At 20.6% G+C, this 12,323-nt stretch overlaps 3 long non-coding RNA genes across 3 annotated transcripts; 2 read left to right on the forward strand and 1 right to left on the reverse strand.

Moving 5' to 3' along the window:
* Positions 1–580: 580 nt before the first annotated feature.
* On the reverse strand, positions 581–1,146 carry LOC135119688 (uncharacterized). Its single transcript, XR_010278330.1, has 4 exons — positions 1,104–1,146; positions 856–1,028; positions 716–800; positions 581–658 (listed from the first exon to the last, which is right to left on the reverse strand). It is a non-coding gene; the product is annotated as an uncharacterized LOC135119688 (long non-coding RNA).
* Positions 1,147–1,627: 481 nt separating this feature from the next.
* Positions 1,628–2,010, forward strand: LOC135119689 (uncharacterized). Its single transcript, XR_010278331.1, has 3 exons — positions 1,628–1,755; positions 1,813–1,871; positions 1,955–2,010. It is a non-coding gene; the product is annotated as an uncharacterized LOC135119689 (long non-coding RNA).
* A 121-nt stretch (positions 2,011–2,131) lies between these two features.
* Positions 2,132–9,056, forward strand: LOC135119690 (uncharacterized). The gene is made up of 5 exons (XR_010278332.1): positions 2,132–2,175; positions 3,929–4,028; positions 8,162–8,235; positions 8,879–8,950; positions 9,003–9,056. It is a non-coding gene; the product is annotated as an uncharacterized LOC135119690 (long non-coding RNA).
* The last annotated feature ends 3,267 nt before the right edge of the window (positions 9,057–12,323 follow it).

A 12,323-nucleotide genomic window follows, 5' to 3' on the forward strand; every position in this document is an offset into this window, starting at 1 on the left:
ACAGCCAGCGCTCGAGCTATCGCTTGCTTTTTATTTTAAGTAATTTCCTAAAAGAATCAGGTTTAATAGAGTTGAGACCCATAATAACCAATAAACTAATTATTGAGCTTAAAAGTTTTATTAGAATGATTACTTATAAATATTTCTGCGCGTAAATCGAATTTTATAAAATATTAATTATCTTTTAAAGTTAACAAAATTTCTGCTAGATTGTCGCACAGCCTACGATTTAATATTTAGAGTGACAGATTCTGTAATATTATAAATTTTATACTGTGAAGGTTTTAAATTCAAATTTAGTATATAATTTTTTTTTATCACTTAGTAAAAAGTCTATAAGTAAAATATAATGTATTATAAAGGTAAAGCTTAACCATTTATATAAACTGAAATATGTAGGAGTAATAAAATTTTTATAAATTAAAAAGAATCAAGCTTAGAATATTTATTTGTAATGCAAGCTATTTATAGACCAATCAATAACCTGATCGATTACAAAATAAAAACTAAAATAAATGAAAAAATTTTAAAACTGAAGTAAAATATTATACAAGATTCGTTAAATGCTTTATTAAACATCGCTCTTTATTTTATCTATTAAGTTTTTATACTCTTTTTCACTTTGAAGTAAAGAGGCAACTTGGTTTTCCCTTTTTTTCTATTATAAAAAATAGCAAAAGATTATTAAATAAAATAATAAAAATATTTTACTTACTTCCAGGTTATCTATTAGTTTACGATTATTATCAATTGTGCCTTCTAGCCAAGACTTGACTTTATGTTCATCACTATACAAAAACCTTCAAAACGTGTTAACTTAAAAATAAAAAGTAAAAATTCATTTATTAAACCCACATTTTCCCTACAGAACGATAACAATTTGTTTTTTTTTTACTAAGTGTATTTAATTCTGTTAGGGTTAGCTTTGCTCGCTGACTTTCAAGTTTAAGCTGTTCTATAGATGAAACTGTTTCACGCAAAGAATTCGCATTTTTCAGAACTTGACACCGAAGTTCTAACAGTTTATCCTTAAAAAGTTTTTAAACTTAATAATCAAGTAAAAAATAAAATATACAAATAAATCCCTAGGCAAAAAAACAAACCTTTTCTCCGTTCATCTCATTTGTAACAGCCATCACTATTATAATGGTAAAGAAAACTTTCGCCCTCTTTAAACCTTGCATGTCTGCTTTACCTTTTCTTTTAAAATTTGGTCTGCTTAGAGTTTTACAATTGTAGATGCAACTGAGGCAAAAACACTAAATTTTAATAACTCATTAACAGAATGCTTAAGTTCATCTCTCTTCGAAACTTTGGTTCTGTAAAATCTTTACTAGCTTAATACTTTTGCTGTAATTCAAAATTATATTATTTTATGTTCAAGATTTCTTTAGTTTAATGAACTTATTACTTGTTCTTATTAGGTTGTTTAAGACATCCCAAAAACATAACTTATAAAAACACTATAAAATTTCGTTTATTTTATGTTTCTGGATTTCATATGAAAGACAATCCAAAAGAATATTGTAAATGTTTCTAAACAAATTTTAATTTTTAACACCAAACTAGTAACCTTCAAAATACTTTCAGCTCGCTACATTTTTTATTATATTTAATATAGTCGGAGAAATTGGTGACAAAAACGAAATATTACTTTCTGCTGGAAAACTTCAAAAACACTTTGCTAGCTTATTTGGTGAGATGGGCTCCGATTATGAAGGCTTCAAAGATGTGGTTCACAACTTTCCTTATAAAGTAAACTGGTTTATATACATATTTTGAAAATTTTATATTATTATTTAATATTTATAGATGTACGTGGAGGAGGGGAACTTAGAGTTCAGATTCGAAGCTGTAATAGAAGGAGAAAAGTATTATTATATTTTGGCCTTTTATAATAATTAGTTTATGTTATTAATAAATAATTATTTTATCTTTTCTTCAATTATGACAGAATTACTATAAAAATTCATGATTCTGATTTATCTATGCACGATGCAGTTGAACAGGGATTATCTATATCTCTTTATAATACTAAATAGCTTGTAATTTAAAATTTTTTAATTTTTAACCTTTTATTTTTTTGTTATAAATTTGGTTGTAATTTAATTTTTTTTATAATCCCTTTTATAGGATTTTGATCTATCTCTTACCGTAATATTCTCAAAAATTAAGGTTATTACTAATTAATATATAATTTGTTAAAGTATACTTTAATATATTTTGTAACCTGAATGTATTATTTTTATTTCAAATTATAATTTTTTTATTTTTAAAAAAAGAATATACTAGAGAGTATACCTTATATTTTTGCTTCACTCTTTATTATTATAATTTTAGTATTTTTTTTAAATTTATTATGAAAAGTAATATTTTTGAACTATTTTTAAAACTTCTCTATTTTCACTATTTATTTTTTTCATAATTATAAGAAAAAAGTTTAGATTACAAAAAGTAAATTTTTTTTCTTAATAGTACTTTGTACATTTAATAATATAATTTGTACAATAAGTTGATTAGTTAATAAACTTCTTTTTCAACAAAATTATTGTAATTTATTTATTAATTTTATTATAAAAATCTACAATCTAAATCTTTTTCTTAATTCCAGTAGTAAATTTGAATTTTAGTTTATTATTAAATCGCTTAATAAAAACTAAAAGTACTTTTTTTATATATTGTCAAATTTTTATTTAGCTAAATTTTTCACTCGGTCTATACAAAAGTTTAATCTTAAAATAATTATTTATTAAATCAAATCTTTAGATCTTAAAATTTTTATATAGATTTATTAAAAAAGTTATAATTTTTTTCAAATTTTTTTTCATCAATTTGACTATAATTTTTTTATATAATATTTTTATGACTTGTATAATTTCTTAGTAAGTACAAGTTTTCTTTTTTTCTTCTCGATTAATTATTATCAATTAGATTTTTAATTACATTATTTTTATAAAATCCAATGAACAGATTATTTTTAAATAAATTAATTAGTTTTTTTTTTAGCTAAAAGAATTATTTCATTATTAGATAAATTTTATATTCTATTTCAAATTTTAAAAGTTTAATTTATATATAATATATAACTTAAATTCTTAATAACATTATAGTATTGTATATAAATTTATCGAAACAGATTTTTTATACGGTTTTTTTTAAAAATTTTTTTCTGTATATTTATTTTTTATAAAAAATAAAAGGTTTAGTTTTAATACTAATGTCTTTTTTCTTTATATCCTTAAAAACGAAATTAGTGGCTTCATTTTAGAATTATAATTTATTTTTCAGTTTCCATTTTTAATAGTAAATATTATATTAAACTTAGTATTTAGTTTTAATCCACTTTAAAAATATCTAAATTTCCTATAAAAAATTATACATAAAATAATTATAATTTAATTATAAAATAAATTTATATTATATAAATGTACAATTTTAAAAAATAATTAAAAAAGTTTGTTTTTTGTAATTATTTCATAACTTTATTATTTTTTATATTTTTATTTTAATTTAATTTTGATAACTTTTAATTATTATCGTTTAAAAATTTTTTATTTTAATATTCAAAAGTAAATAAATTTTTAATTTTATTATTAAATTATTTTTAATATTTTATTGCTAATTAAATTTATATCTTTAATTTTAATTATTCTCTTTAATAGTATAACACCTTTTAAAAAAATAAAATTTCTTCTATGTCGAACAGTTTTAATTAAATTTTTTTATTATTTTTATTTTTATTTAACTTACAAACTTTTAATGTTTAAAATTAAATATTTTATCAAAGTTTAAACGTTGGAAAAATATTTTTCAAAAGTTTGGATTTTTTTTTGTAAATTTAAATTTTTTTTTTTATTGTACAAATTATACTTATTAAAAATTTTAATATTAACTTTCGAATTTTATTTTTGATTAATCCTATTTTAAGAGCAAAATGGATTATGGCTCGATGGTTTTTGAAGTTAACGTCGTCGACGAGAGATTCCAAGTAAAAACTATTCGATACCTACACGACTCTAAATTGGCAGGTTTTATTAGTATAAAAAGTTGTAAAATATTAATTTGCTTTTATCAAATAGTAATTTTTAATTTTTTTTAACATATAAAAATTAAAAATATTTTTATTTTTTATTTTTATTTCCCTTTTTTAAATTTTATTTATTTAAATTTTCTTTAAAAGATTGCTAAATCATCTACTTTCAATATTTGGATTCTACAATATTTTCATATGAACTTTATATTACTTAATATAAAAGTATATTTATATTTAAATTCATATTTTTAATATTATAAACTTTTTAATAAGTTTATATAAAAGACTAACTTTCATGATCAATAATTTAAATTTATTAAAAAAAAAAGTAAAATTTTGTTTGTTTTTCTTGTAAAAAATTTTTTTTATTACTTTTATTTTAGTTTGTTAAAGTTTTTCCTGAAAATATTATTTTGTTGAAGTATACTTTGAATAAAATTATTTTGTTTAAAAAATTTAAAGAAAAAAAGTAATATAAAAGAATTTTACTTTATTTTTTTCTATTTTATATCATTGCTAAATTTAGTTATACTACATAATATGTAATATAAAATTTTTCAGTCCCAAATTATTTTATTTATTTTTTCTGTAAAGGTATTATATTTTAAAAACAAATTATATTTATTTTTCTTATCTATAAATTTTTTCTTACTTTTTCATATTTTATATATTGAAGTAATTTTAACAGAAATTTTTATTTAAAAATTATAATTATAACTTTATCACTTTTATAATAATTTTGACCTTTTTGGAATCTTTTAAAATATATAATAATAAAATTTTATAAAATTTTCTGTTTTATACAACTTTAATTAATTTTTTTTTTAATTTAATTTTTCTTCTTGAAATTTTAATTTATTTGCTTTATAAATTTAACTCAACTTTATATTTTTATATTTTTTAATAAAAGATTTACTTTTCATTACTTTTTTAAGTTTTTTATATAAGCAAGTTGCAATGCTATAATTTTTATAATTTTATAATATTTTAATTTCTTTTTTAACTTTAATTTTCTTTATATTAATTTACTCGAATTTTTTATTTCTTTTTAATACAATTCAGCTTATAATTACTTTCTTTAAATCTTTAATATTATTTCTTATAATTTATATATAATTATTATTCTATATTTATAATCTATATCTCTTTTTACTTTTAAATTATTATTATAAACTCTTCTAGAAGATTGGTATACAATAATCATTTATAAATTTTAACTTACAAATTTTTTATAAATAATTAAAAAAAATTTGAACTCAATTTTTTTATATTTTTTAATTTTTTTTAAAATTTGGCCTTTTATTAATTTATATATAAATTATAATGAAATCTTTTTAAGCTTAATTTCTTTAAGTTAATTTTAAAATTTTATATATAAATTTTTTTAATATTTAACTTTTTTTTTTAAATTATATGAGACAATTTTTATCTTTCTACTTGATATAAAAAAATTGCAAAATTTATTATTTTTTTTATTTATTCCTTATCTATAATTTAAAAGGACTGTTTTTATTAATTTATATATATTTTTTTTCATTCTTGAAAAAATTATTAAAAAATTATTATTTTTAACTTTCTTCATCTTTTACTACTCTATCTTTTTGCTGTTATTAATTTCATAAAGTTTTGTATTTTTTACTTTTTTATTAAGTTTGAGTTACGCTTAGAGCCTTTATATTAAAATAAATTTGCTTTATAAATCTTTTATCTATATAAAATTATAATTGTAATTATATTATAGTTAAGTTTTAATCATTTATATATACATTTTATTAAGTTCGGGTTACGCTTAATATTTTATATTTTATTTATTTATTTAAAATGACTTGACTTTCATATGTTAATTTTTCTTATTTATTATTAATTAATTTGAATAAAATTTTTTAATTAATTTTTTTTTAAAATATTTATAGTTTTTTCGATTATAAATTTTTTAATTTCTTGTTTTTTTTTTAAAAATTTTTTTATGATTTTAAACAGAAATTATTACTAACTGAACTAAAAATATTATTTTTGGATTTTACTAAAAAGTTTTTAATAAATTTTTAATAAAGTAATAAAAAAATTTCCAGCTTTCACTGCTTTTGTAGCTCACTTTTAATAGTAGTAAATACCTTTTTATGCTATTTTTATATTCTATTTTATTTTTAAAGCTATCAGTACTGCTCATAGGAGTTCCATTAAATTTTTTTATAAAAAATATTTCCTACTTTTTTTAGTAGTAAATTATAAAAATCGTTTTATATATAATTTTAAATTTTTATAGGTTTGAGTGCCTCTAAAAAAATTTATAAACTTTTTACTTTTTACTTTAAACCGTATAAACATAATTCGTTTATATAGAAATTTATTTTAATCTTATCAGCTTCTAGTACTGCTAAAGAAATTTTTAATTATTTTTTTTATAAATATTCTGTTTTCCTTTTTCTGTTATTTAAAATCTTTTTGTATTAAATTTAAAGAACTGTAAAAATTTAATTTTTTTATAAACTTTTTAAATATTTATTGTAAAGATAATTTTTAATAATAATTTTATATGTATTTTAGCTTTCAGAACTACTAGAGAAATTTTTAATAAATATTTTATAAATAATAATTTTTACTGTTTTTGTAAATTTTTAAAGTCGTTTAATACAAAGATTAAAGACTTTTTAGTTTTTAATATTGCTAAAAAAAAAATTCCATTTAATATTTTTATTTTTTAGAAAAGTTTCTGATTTATATTTTATATAACTTAATAAATTAATTTTATTAAAATTTATATTCTTTTTAGCTTTTTTGTTATTATGGAAAAAATTTTAAAATTTTTTTTATACAGTTTTAAAATATTTTTTTTTCCATATTCAGCTTTGAATAATGCTTAAGAAATTTTTAATTTAATTTTTTTAATATTTTCATAAATAATTTACCTCTTTTTTCAAGAATAATTTTTAAAAAAAATTTATTCACAGTTTAAAATCTTTTAGTTTTTAGTACTGCTAAAAAAACTCCTTTAGAAATTTTATAATTATTAATTTAAAGTTTTGACTTTTTTCATAATATATATATAAATATTTAATGTTTTCAGCTTTTAATACTGCGGAAGGAATATTATAACAAATTTTTATTATTTATAAGTTTTTCTCTACTATATTAAGAATTTAAAAGGAACTTTTTATACAAAATTTCAAATTTTTTTTAGTTTGAAAAAAAATTTTTACTTTTATTTTTTAATAAAATTTAAAATTAAATATTTTTTATCTAGAATTTGGGATCCTTTTTAAGTATCGCTAGAAGGAATTTATCACATTTTTTATTTTTATTAAATTTTTTTTTCTATTTTTTTTTTATTATATAAAATTTAAAATTATTTTTAAGTACTGCTGAAAGATTTTGTTTATTAAAATATATTAACTAATATTTTTACTTTTTGTTTATATAACTTTTATAAAATGTTTTCCTATCATATTATTATCGTTTTAGCTTTCAGTACTGCTAAAGAAATTATTTATTATAATAAAATTATCTACTCTATTTTTATATTAAAATTTAAATCTTTTACACTTGGAAAACTGCTATAAAAAGTCTACTTTTTTTTTAATTCAAATTTATTTAAATAATTGTTTAATATAAAATTTACATTCTTTTCAAGTACTGCTGAAAAATTATAAATAAGAATTTAAAAAAATCTTTTTTACTTTTAGAGTCTTTTCAGCTTCTACTTCTGCTTATTCAAAATCTTAATTAAAAAATCATTTTTTAAAATATTTTATAAATTTTAAAACTTTTTTAGTTTTTTGTTCTGCTGAAGCTGTTTTTTTTTATTTGGAATTTAATTTTTTTTTATAAAATTAATATTTTATAAAGTTTTTTAATCATTTCAACTTTTACTTCGGCTGATGCAATTTTTTTATTAAAATTTAATTTTAGAATTTTTTTTAAATCATAACAACTTTACTTCAATTTTCGATAATAATGTAAAAAGATTTCTAAACCTTTCCAGCTTCCAATATTGCTGAAGCATTTTTTAATCAAAATTTAATTGAAAAAAAAAACTTTTATAATTATTATAAATCATAACCACTTTACTTCTTCTGAAGCAAATTTTTATAATTTTTTATAATAAAAAAAAATTCTAAATCTTTCCAGCTTCCAGTACTGCTGAAGGAGAACACTACCGCTCTCTTGCTCATAAAGGCCTTCCAGCTGTGCAATTGGATCCCGTATTTATTCATAAAAAAATTTTATACTTAAAATTTTTTTGGATTGTATTGATTTTATTTTCTAATAACTCTAAAGCTTCTAAGAAATTTGTATATAATCTATATTTAATTATTGTTAATTATTAAATTTTTTAAAAGATATTAAATAACCTTATTTTAAATTTTGTATTAATTTTACTATAATTCATTATAAATTTTATTTAATAATTTTGTGATCTTAAGTAAAACTTATTATAATCTTTTTAATTATGCTTAATTTTTACTATAAAGGAATAGTAAATAGTCTTTATAATAATTATTTTGTTATTTTAAAGTAATTCTTAATATACTCTTTTTATTTAAATTTCTATTAATAATTTTATTTATTTTTCAACGAATCTGATAATTTCAATAATCTTTTAACTGAAGAGTTCTTAAACAGTTTGATAAATTATTTTTATTATTTTCATTTTTGACTGTTAACTTTTTTTAAATAATTATTTTATTAGTTTTACTATAAGTCATTAAAAATTTTATTTAATATATTGTGTTCTTAAATAACACTATATTTTTTTAATTAAATTTTGATAAAGTTACTATAATAAAGTTGAATATAATAATTTACTTTTTTTTTTTAATAATTTTGTTTTTTTGCTATAATAAGGAGCTCGTTGCGGCAGCTGAAGAGTATATGGAGGCACGTGGATTAACAAGCGAAATAGCAAAATACTTATTAGTAATAAAATATTTTATTCATTTTTTATTACTATTATAAATGTGTATAATAGAAATTTTACGAATTTAAAAAGAATCGGGACTTTCTCGCTTGGATTAAAAACATTCACAATTATTTAGGAAAATGATTTGTTTACTTGTAAAAATGTTAATAAAGAATGGAATTTACAATTTTTTTAAAACTAATTAGGTTTAGTATAGTAATAGAAATTTTTTAAATTAAATTTAAAATTGTAAAATAGAAGTATTATATTGAAAAATATTAAGAAAAAGAATTTTTAAAATCTACAAGTTCAATACTTTTCTATCTCAGAAATAATTTAATAATTAAATCTTTTTAAATAAAATTAATTAAAAAGAGTTGATAATAGAATACAATTTAAAAAGAAATTAAATCTTAAAAGTTAAATTAAGAAATTTTAAACTAAATTATGTTTTAAAAAAACGGATTTTTTTTAAATTTGGCTTTTTTTATAATTTATATTACTAAGAAAAAGTTATAACTTTAAAATTTATATATAATTTCATAAGTTTTATTATACATAATAACACGCTTATTTAATTAAATCAAAATAAGCAAAACTTTTAGAATACTTAAATATTGTGAAATAAAATTAATATAAAATATAAATTTATAACATATAGATTTAAAACTTTACAAATAATTTTCTTGAGAAACTAAATTATAATAAGGAGTGCCATCCCAAAATTTTTAGGACATCTCTTATTAAGTTACATTTAAAGTAATAAAAAAAAATTTTATCTAAAATTTTTAAAGTAAGGTTACGTCCAACTTAATGTATTCAAAAGTTAAATTAGTATTTCTAAGAAATCCACATATATTTATAATAATAGTAAATTTACTACAGCCATGAGATAATCTAAAAATTTGATAGCTGAAAATTAAATTAAAGATACTTCCATTCTCTTAAGGTTACCGCTTCTTATAAAAACGTTAATAAAAAAAAAAGTTTAATTAATAATAATTATAGTGAAATTCACACTTTTAGCTGTTTTTGACACCTTTTATTTTAAGAAAAACATTTATAATAAAAATAATGCTAAAGTCTTCCTTTTTTTTTAATAAAATCTCTTTTATAGTTATATTGAAAACATTTTGTAATAAAGAAAAAAAATTCACTCATTTCTAGGAGGGATAAATTAAAATCACTAGGTATTGAATCTCTAAAAACGAGCTCATATTACTTTACCAACCTAATGTATTTAAATTTTTTTACCTCTATTTTTTAGTATTATTACATTTTTATATAGTTTATATTATTAAAATTTAAAAGACTTTAGATATTATTTTTATGCGTTACTCTTCTTTACGGGCTGCTAGATTTCGTTACTGTAATTTTTATTTACTTCCTAAAAGTACGCACTTGTAGGTAAGCATTGCCGTAAAAGTTTTTTTTTTTCTCATTTTTGGAGAAGTAGCAAAGTCAGTAATTTTTATAAGACCGCAGAATATTGTAACTGTGAAGAACTTTGTAGGTAAAAGCTTTCTATCCGCCTACAGGCCTCCAGACCCTCTATTCACAATACCTAATTGTTTAGAGAAAAAAACGTTAGCTGCAGCCCAAATTTTTTAATTCAATAAAGCTATCAATAAAATACTCTATCGCAAAATACTGTACAAAATGCTTAAATGGGCCACCAAATATCAATAATAAAATTTGATGTTCTTTAATCCGCTGAAAAAAAGTTATAGATCTTTTTTGCCACCTTTTTTGTATTAAATATACATATGTGATATAGCGCAAATGACTTAGCTCTACTCATTTAATAGGCAGGAGGCATTAAATGTTTTTTCTGCTCTAAATTTAAAACTTTAAAAATCTAAATTATCTAATCCACCTGGAACTTAAAATCTAATAATAAAAATTTAACATCACAAATTGAAACTAATGTCGCTGATTTCAAAAAACAATAAGACCCTTAAATTAAAATAATTAAACAAAAAAATTCCCGTAAAAGTTTAGAGTTAAATATATATGGTCAGTACACACATCAGGATTGGCTGAAAGATCGAACGCTGACAAATCAGGTTTGCATTATCTCATAAAAAAATAACGCACTCCTTATTTTTAAAAGACATTGCGCTAACTGCTCAAGTTTTGAAGAATTAGATGATTCTCAGTCATAATTTCTAGCACAGTTATTGATCTTAGCTAACACATCGACTGCATAGTTATATTTTTTGCTAATTATTCTTTTGAAATCCACTTGTCAGTACGCAGGAAAAACCAATGTTGGCGCACAAGGAATGCCAACTCAGATTTATATTATTTCGGGCAAAATAACATCAGCTGCTGCCGAACTAACAACCAAAAGCTTGGTTCTGGACATTATAACTTATGGTAATAAATATTTATATTACTTAATTGTCCTCTTGTTCATTTTGCCTTTTGTCTATAGATTTGGAGGCCCCAGTCTATTAAGACGGCATAAATCGTAGAGTTAAGAAATTAATTGCTTGTAAATATACAGTTAAAAGAGTTAAAATTTTAACACTCGATGGGTTAAAGCAGTATTCTACGCCACGCACTTTCCCCGTTGCTGCTTGGAGAAAGCAATATCTTCCTGCGCACCATGCTGCGTTAAAATTTTACTCCTGCAACCGCAATAAAACTATTGACTGCAACGGATGAATAATGTTGCTGTTGAAAGATTTAGTGCGCTCCAAAACTTCAGAGTTCTGCGCCTGGGCACGTACTTTAAGCGCGTACTAATAAAAGGTCTGACATACTACAGTCAGGCCCTTTATAAAAGAGGACCTATTATATTGCTTACTCTGATCTAAGCGGTACGCATGACCACCCGAAGGAGTTCATCATGATTGTCCTGGAGGGCTAAAAAGCATGAAAAATCGCCAAAAAGACACCCCCGAGTGAGGTGGGCAACCCCAACTGCAGCCCGAGGCTACCTTGAGACACTGGAAGCGCCACTACTAGTCAGGCCTCCTCTGCTGAGCTCCCACTAGAGGGGTGAGCGCTTTCTTGATAAACCTGTTGTTATTTCCATGTGTAAAATATATTTTAAAAAAAGGCAATGTAATGCACGTGGCGAGTTCGGGGGTCTCAGACACGAGAAAAATTGTCGAATTTAGAAGCAAAGAAGGTACGAATACTCGTCGGACCACCTGCCAGTTCACGAATTAGGCTCAATTTTTCTCGGCTTTTAATATAGCCATATAAACATCTCCCGCCTTACTAAGGACGCCCGCCCTAATGGACGTAGTTTTCACTGAGTCGAGGGCGCTGTGACAGCGTATTACACTCCAGCAACTTAACGCGAAGCCGAGTTCCGTCCTAGCCGCTTGTATGAAGAATTGAAGACCCTTGTCTGCGAACGGAAACGCCTTTTTCAAG

Source organism: Zophobas morio, unplaced genomic scaffold (assembly GCF_036711695.1).
Source record: "Zophobas morio isolate AGI-343-1 ecotype UQ-CSIRO unplaced genomic scaffold, CSIRO_AGI_Zmor_V1 ptg000278l, whole genome shotgun sequence".
Classification (NCBI taxonomy): domain Eukaryota; kingdom Metazoa; phylum Arthropoda; class Insecta; order Coleoptera; family Tenebrionidae; genus Zophobas; species Zophobas morio.